At 44.8% G+C, this 8,205-nt stretch overlaps 1 pseudogene; it reads left to right on the top strand.

The window, feature by feature from the left end:
- Nucleotides 1–427: 427 nt before the first annotated feature.
- The window catches only part of LOC128374590 (F-actin-uncapping protein LRRC16A-like), a 26,014-nt pseudogene continuing 18,236 nt past the window's right edge, over nt 428–8,205 (top strand).

Below are 8,205 nucleotides of genomic sequence, written 5' to 3'. Positions count from 1 at the left end.
CTGCAGGAGAGGAGGGATCACAGAAGTGTGTGTGAGTGTGTGTGCTTGTTGTCATTCACACACCGACTGTCTGTCTTTACTGTTGGATTTAACCTGCTTCATACTGAAACTACATTTTAAACCCAATCCTGTTCACTTCAAACCAGTACAATGCAGAAGCGAAGTGTGTGTGTGAGCGTGGTGTGGATATGTGTGTGTGTGGGTGTGTAACGTTATCAGGCATGCAGACAGTAACATTTACTGTAGGTAGTGTCGACAGGTAACCAACTTTAGGTTAGCAGCAGAAAAGCAGGACAACACCTTTTTTTTTTTTTTTTGTCTCATTCGGTCGCTTCCTGCGGGTCGAGCTGCTCACCAGAGCCGCTTCTCTGCTCGGGTTACCCCGCTGTCTCCGGACCTTTCCTCGGTGTTTACTACGGTGGAAGAAATGTCGGAGGAGAAGACGGACATTCCCACAGAACTCCTCGGTAAGATTATGTTAAGTATAGTGGACTTAGCTGTGAGAAACCTGACTCACCATGACACAGACTAGCACAACTAACATTGCTCCACTTTTGTGTTGCAGCTCAGGTAACCTGGAAGTCCTTGTAGTTGTTATTTGCTGCTAAATCACAATAGAAGCAACACATATATATTTACTATAAACTCTTTCACAGGACATTAGCATACTTTAAAGCAAGATTAAGTGACTAGAAACTGTAACAAACCATTTAAAGTTATTGTTTGTTGAATATCACAAGTTACAACAATGCATAAAAGAGCTAAAAATGTCATTTAAACACATACTATGAAGCATATAGGTTGAAATAATAGAGAAATGCTTATTATTAGGGGGCTGAAAGCATCATAAAGCCATCATTTACTCACTTGTAGCAATGCTAAATATATACTATGAAGCACAATAAACTGTATAATATAGCTTTGCATTAACCTGTCTATCTTCACTATTGTATGAAGACACTTGTGACTTAGTAGTGTCTATTTAACGGTGCTACTACCACTATTTGTATTCTTTTCTTCCCCTGGCATAGCAGTGAGTTATTTTCATGCCCTGAGGCTTAGGCAGGCTACCTGAGAGGTTCTCCTGCCACTTCCTTATCTGAAATGGGGGGGGAGAGAAAGCTATGGGAAAGGGGTGTGTCCTGTGAAATTCCTTTGGATCGTGAGATAGTATCAACACAGACTGCCTGGATGACTGAGTGTCAAAAAGAAGGAGAAAAGGAACAGTAAATCACTTCACTTCTGACGGAAAGTAGTCTATAAATTAACACTGGCACTGATAGAGCCTGGGTTGTTTAAAAAGAGTCAGTGCTGTTAAGTTAAGGCATGAAAATTTGACCTAAATTGACTTTTGGAAGTAGATATTAAAGGATTGAAGCTGTTAGTGTTTAATTCTTTGAGCCAGTGTTCACATTTCTTATAATCTGACCATTTTAATAGTTAACTACAGCAGGGTAAGTAGTCTCTGTTAGGCCATAAACAAGCTTTAAAAAGTTATAACAAACAAAAAGATTTAAGCCTGGTGTTTTTTTTAATAGACTGTCACAAGAAATCTGAAGCAAAAGCAGCAGAGTGTGGTGAGGCTGACTCACAACCCGTGCTCTCTGTTACGATGTCTGCAGCCCCATCTCACACTGTATGTCACTGGACTGACGGATGAATGGGGCTTTTTGTTGGCGGCCCCGTTGTTGGTTTTAGTGGGACGGTCTGACCTGACGCTGCTCATCAGCTGCAGTTTAAAGGTAGAAGAAAAGGTTAATGAGGCTTCACAGTGAGTCATGAGGCTGGGCTTGTCTGTGGATCTGACCTTTGGCAGCAGATAGATGTTGAAGTGCAGGTCAGACACTCTCATAACATTTATAATACCAGTGTTGATGCAAAATAACACTAGTCAATTGGTTTATTTTGCACTTTAAAGTGAATTTAATCGGACCATAGGCCATCAGTAGACTATTTATTGACAATTTTTAGTTTTTTTAGTACAATGCCAAATATTTGATGGTCTCAGGTTCTTAAATTGGCTTTTCCTTATTTCACATGATAGTACATTGAATCTCTTTGAGCTTTGGACTTTTAGTCGGACAAATAAGACACTTGATGACATCACCAACACAGACACATGCTCTAGGGAAGTGTAATGGGTGCTCTTCTCAGTTAATGTTTTATAGACCCAAAAAACAACAATCAGTTAGTCATAAAAATAAATACACCACTAATTGATAATGAAAATAATCATTAGTTGCAGCCCCAGTCTGGAGACTACAGCTTTCCTGACCAACAATCCACCAATCAAACATGTTCAAATAAAAGTACAGTGATGTAATAATAAACTAAAGCAGCAAATTAAAGACGGACTCATACAACACCTCAGCTCAGAATATCTGCCGACACCAAGAACCAGTCAGATAGCAGCGTAGTCTTTATCCCACATTTCAAATCTGTACACCTCATTATGTCTTTTGTCATAATGTCGTAATGTCTTTTAATGTAATATAACAGTGAGTCACGGTGTAATATAACACTGTGACTCACATTGACAAACATTGATAAAGAAACTCTTATTTAATGTGGATTGTTTACATTTGGCTGATACCTGATCAGGTTTCATGAGGTCTTTATCTGTACTGAGAACTATCTGCTGAATCCATTTACATGCATGTTTCAGAATAGTTGAAGCAAATATGGAACATTTTTACTTAGTAGATCTCAATTGTTGTTTGGCTACAGATCACTTCAGCCGCTAGAACAAGAGACTGCGTGACAACAACAGCAATCACAATCTGTGTCAGAGTATCTGATATCAACTTGAGGCTGTCAGATTGTGCAATGAATGTGTAACGCTAACCCCAATGAAACCAGAGACACGTCATGAGCTCGTCGCCCCTCGTCACAAAAACTTATTTTTCACTTTAAAGCGATGGTTCGGCGTCATTTAGACCTCGCATCATATGCACCATGAGGTCTGTCTAATCAGTGCCTCAGCCGTCTTTTTTCATTTGGTCGCAAAATAGTGGAGTTAGAGCTATCAGCTGAATGGCTTAGTACAGGCGCTAACGAGACCACCAGGCGCTAATGACCTGACCACCAGATACCAGTGTATCTGGTAAATGACCCCACTAATAATGCCTGGATAGTTATCAAACTTCTCCAGTAGTACAAATAGGCTCTTTACTCATAAATCCATGCATTGGAAAGTTTGTAAGTACACCAGGAGTTTATTAAAATAACACTTACCTGATGGCTTTTACTCTGCAGCTAATGATAAAGCTAGAAACAGCGTCGAAATATCGCACGATCACGCACAGATCTCTAGATGTGCTGTGCGGGATATCGCGGTATTTCAGTGATCACACAAGATTTCGATTTCATGGTGTATATGACGCTAGGCTGAACCATCGCTTTAAGTTCCATCTTTTTTTTTTCCTGGGTGTATTAACATGAACAAGAGTGTTTTTCCCTTTATTTACTTCACACCGGTCGGCGCATTCTGGGTCGCTTCATGTCGTATTCTGATTGGTTGGGTGGTTTGTAGACGTGGGTCATGGCATCACTTACATTGAGAGAATCTGGTCTTTGAATTTCCAACATAATTTTGCTCCAGGCTGGACGAGTCTTATGGTGGAAAAGATTTCACAGTGTTTGTGTCACGATTGTCAACATTAATCTCAAACAGCCTGAAACCACATGGTGCAAAAGTCGTCATTTCTGTGTGTTCGGTTGGGAACGCACCAATCTGACGTTTCCTCTCCAGATACTGACTCTGATATCTGAACTGATCCATTACTGATGCCCATTGTTTCTCTCTTGAAGTGACAATAACATTGGTTATTGCGATTATTTCTGAGACTATATATCGTCCAAAAAAAGTAGTTATCGTGACTAGGTATGGGCCGGTATGAGATTCTAGTGGTATGATAACCATAAGCAAAAATTTCACGGTTTTACGGTATGGCGGTATTGTGATTCCAGCTCTAAAATGTTCCTAAAAGGAAGAAAAATAAATATGTTAACCTGAATCTGTAATGACAGTGTGAGGGGTCGTGATACGGATTTCTGACCAGCACTTCCTGTCTTTGACCAGACAAAAAACATCTCATTTTGCGGTTTCGGTTACTGTGGCTTTTTCAAATCGCGGTATACCTTCAACACGGTTATCATCCCTAATCGTGACAGGCCTACTGTTCAGCGTAGCAAACAGAGCAGAACACAGAACAGAAGAAACAGTTTTTAATGTGGATCATGTGTCATGTGGCTGATATTGTGTCTATTTAATAAGGTCAGTATCTGCCCACAATACTGTGTATATCTGTTGTCGGTCGTTCAGATTGAAGTTTACTGTAAATTGTGGTTCGTTCTCCCATTTGTTGTCCTGTTGCAGACATTTAACCATCGCAGGTTTCTCCGTTATTCAGTGTTTTCGAACAGGAGATGGATCAGTTTTCATGATGTAGTTGTAAGCTGGATCGTTGCTGTCCTATCAGTCCTGTAGGAGGGAGGTGCTGACAGTCATGTATGATTGTAATAGCTGCAGGTTGTTACGTTAACGTAATCAGTCAGCAGGGAAACTCCTTTGTTTTGGTGTGACTGTGTTGGACGGAGGGAGAAGTCCATGTGTTTCTAATCAGCCTCTAACAACGCTGCTTCTGCTCTGTGCTGTAATGTTTTCATCCTCCTCATGACCTCATCATGTGAGGAGGGGAGGGCGGCATGATGTCATCAGGACACCTCCTTCTTTTATCGTCATGCCTTCTTGTTTTCGTCTCTCGTCCCTCCTCCTTCTTTCCCTTCTGTGCTTTGCTTTCTTGTTACTTAATCTTTTACTTCTTCACCCTCCCCCCCTCTCCCCCCTCCCTCCCTCCCTCCTCTCTGTCTCCATCTGTCCCTGGATTTTCCCACCACTGCTTAAAAAACAGCAGAAGTTCACCAGACCTCAGCCAAATGAATGTAGGAGGATTGGAGTCTGTCTGGGCAGGAATCCATAACATGTTTTTACTTTAACCCTTGTGTCGTCCTCCCGGGTCAAATTGACCCTGTTTGTTTTTACTGTTCCTTCCTTCCTTCCTTTCTTTCCTTCCCGCCTTCCTTCCTTCCTTCCTTCCTTCCTTTCTTTCTTTCCTTCCCTACTTCCTTCCTTTCCCTCCTTCCTTCCTTCCTTCTTCCTTCCTTCTTCCTTCCTTCCTTCCTCCCTCCCTCCTTTCCTTCCTTCCTTCCTTCCTTCCTTCCTTTCTTTCCTCCTTCCTTCCTTCATCCTTACTCCCTCCTTTCCTTCCTTCTTCCTTCCTTCCTTCCTCCCTCCCTCCTTTCCTTCCTTCTTCCTTCCTCCCTTCCTTCCTCCCTCCTTTCCTTCCTTCTTCCTTCCTTCCTTCCTTCCTCCCTCCCTCCTTTCCTTCCTTCTTCCTTCCTTCCTTCCTCCCTCCCTCCTTTCCTTCCTTCTTCCTGCCTTCCTTCCTTCCTTCCTTCCTTCCTTCCTTTCCTTCCTCCTTTCCTTGAAATGACATAACTGGTAACATCAAGTTAAAGGGTTTAAGGGTTAATGTAGGAGGATTGGAGTCTGTCTGGGCAGGAATCCATAACATGTCATGTTTTTGCTTTAAAATGAAGGAAATCAGTCACATGTAAGACTCTCTGCAGACAGTAGACTATACTCTTCACACTACATTTAGATTGCAGAATATAGAGGCTTTACAGTTTTGGCACGAACCGCCGAGCCGCCACAGCTGGCTCCTTCATGGAGGTCTGAAGGGGGAATAGAAAGTGTAAAATGTAAAAGTCAATTGAATGAACATTGTTATTGTTTTTAGAAATGTGATCCTGAATGCATGAGTACAGCTGCAATGATTCATGGATTATTAGTGGACGAACAGATGATGAATCAGCAACTATTTAGTTATGATACGTTAGTGCTGTTCCCCTCCGAGCCCGTGGTGGCATGTTATCAACATCCGGGGTCTGTAGGTTGACCTGCTGACCTCTGATCTGGATGATGTCATTTCTGAACGTCTCTACCACAGCCCGGTTTATCATTGGGCTGAAATCCTCCAGTGTTGTGATACAGATGTTTATTGACACATCCAGACATGTATCTCCTGGCCTCACTAACCACCACGGGCTTAGTCAAGGAAGGAAGGGAGGAAGAAGGAAGGAAAGGAGTGAAGAAGGTAGCAAGGAAAGGAGGGAGGCAGGGAGGAAGGAAGGAAAGAAGGAAATCCTCCAGTGTTGTGATCATAGACTGTATAAAAGAAATGGACGTAACATCCGTGACGTCACCCATTGGTTTGTGGACTGCTGCTAGGAAGCCAATAGTATCGAATCTAGTCAGCGCCATCTTGAAAATTTCAGGTGCATGCTGGGAAAAATAAAAACACGGATTCTACTTATATGGGCATGAGGCGGGGCCATGGGCGGACGTATGGGCGGGACCAACGGAGGAGTGGGGAGGCTGCGATTGGTTGCGAGGGCTGGATCTCGAGGACATTGGTCAATCAACCTGTCAATCACAACGTAGCCACACCCTAATGCATACCCTGCTTTATCGTCACATATAAAATCAGGGAGGCCAAAATGTCCCAAATGAACATCATACTGCATTGAAGAAGGTTTTAAACTAGCGATTGAGACCATAAACACATTTTGAAAACGTTTACTGAGGTTAGAAATCAAGTGAGAAGTTGGTGACACCAAAGTTGTCTGGGTGAGTAAATGATCGTATTTTATGCTAGAAATAAAGTCCAGGTTGTAAAAAACATGGTAATCATCCTTTAATATTAAATATTATCTAACTCACTTCCATTTGTCCTTTCTTCCTTCCTTCCTACCTTCCTTCCTTCCTCACTCCTTGACTCCTTCTTTCCTTCCTTCCATCTTTTTAATTGACCGGCCCACATCAGTTCAAATTGGACGGTATGTGGCCCTTGAATGAAAATGAGTTTGACACCTCTGTTTTAGAGTTAAAGTTGTATTTCCTGAAACAGGCTCCAGATCTGCTAGTCTGATATATCTTACTCCTCTGTGCTGTAGACCTCCGTTGTCCAAAAACGATAGAAAACACGTCACAGGCAGGGAGGGAGGAGGGAAGGAAGGGAGGGAGGAGGGAAGGAAGGAGGGAGGAAGGAAGGGAGGGAGGAGGGAAGGAAGGAGGGAGGAAGGAAGGGAAGGAAGGAGAGAGGAAGGAAGGGAGGGAAGAAAGGATGGAGGGAGGAAGGGAAGGAAGGGAGGGAGGAAGGGAGGGAAGGAAGGAGGGAGGAAGGAAGGGAGGGAGGAGGGAAGGAAGGAGGGAGGAGGGAAGGAAGGAAGGAAGGAAGGAAAGGAGGGAAGGAAGGAGGGAGGAAGGAAGGGAGGGAGGGAGGGAGGGAGGGAAGGAGTAAGGAAGGGAAGGAGGGAGAAAGGGAGGGAGGGAGGGAGGGAGTAAGGAAGGGAGGGAGGAGGGAGAAAGGGAGGGAGGGAGGGAGGGAGGGAGAAGGGAGGGAGGGAGGAGGGAAGGAAGAAAGGAAGGAAGGGAGGGAGGGAGGAGGGAAGGAGGAGGGGAGGGAGGAAGGAAGGGAGGAGGGAGGAAGGAAGGGAGGGAGGAGGAAGGAAGGAGAGAGGAAGGAGGGAGGAAGAAAGGAGAGGAGGAAGGGAAGGAAGGAGAGAGGAAGGAAGAGAGGAAGGAGGAGGAAGGGAAGGAGGAGGGAGGGAGGGAGGGAGGAGGGAAGGAAGGAAGGAAGGAGGAAGGAGGGAGAAAGGAGGGAGGGAAGGGAGGAGGGAAGGAAGGAGGGAGGAAGGAAGGAAGGAGGGAGGAAGGAAGGGAAGGAGAAGGGAGGGAGGGAGGAAGGAGGGGGGGAGGGAGGGAAGGAAGGAAGGAAGGAAGGAGGGAGGGAAGGGAGGGAGGAAGGAAGGAGGGAGGGAGGGAGGGAGGGAGGAGGGAAGGGAGGAGGGAAGAAGGAGGGAGGAAGGGAGGGAGGGAGGAGGGAAGGAAGGGAGGGAGGGAGGGAAGGAAGGAGAGAGGAAGGAAGGGAGGGAGGAGGGAAGGGAGGAGAGAAGGAAGGATGGAGGGAGGGGAGGGAGGAAGGGAGGGAGGGAAGAGGGAAGGAAGGAGGAGGGAGGAAGAGAGGAGGAAGGGAGGAGAGGAGGAGGGAAGGAAGAAGGAAGGAGGGAGGAAAAGGAAGGAGAGGAAGGAAGGAAGGGAGGAGGAAGGAAGGAAGGAAGGGAGGGAGAAGGAAGGAAGGT

This window comes from Scomber japonicus, chromosome 15, assembly GCF_027409825.1.
Source record: "Scomber japonicus isolate fScoJap1 chromosome 15, fScoJap1.pri, whole genome shotgun sequence".
Taxonomy (NCBI): Eukaryota; Metazoa; Chordata; class Actinopteri; order Scombriformes; family Scombridae; genus Scomber; species Scomber japonicus.
The sequence above is the reverse complement of the archived record's forward strand: the minus strand, read 5'-3'. Positions and strand labels throughout refer to the sequence as shown.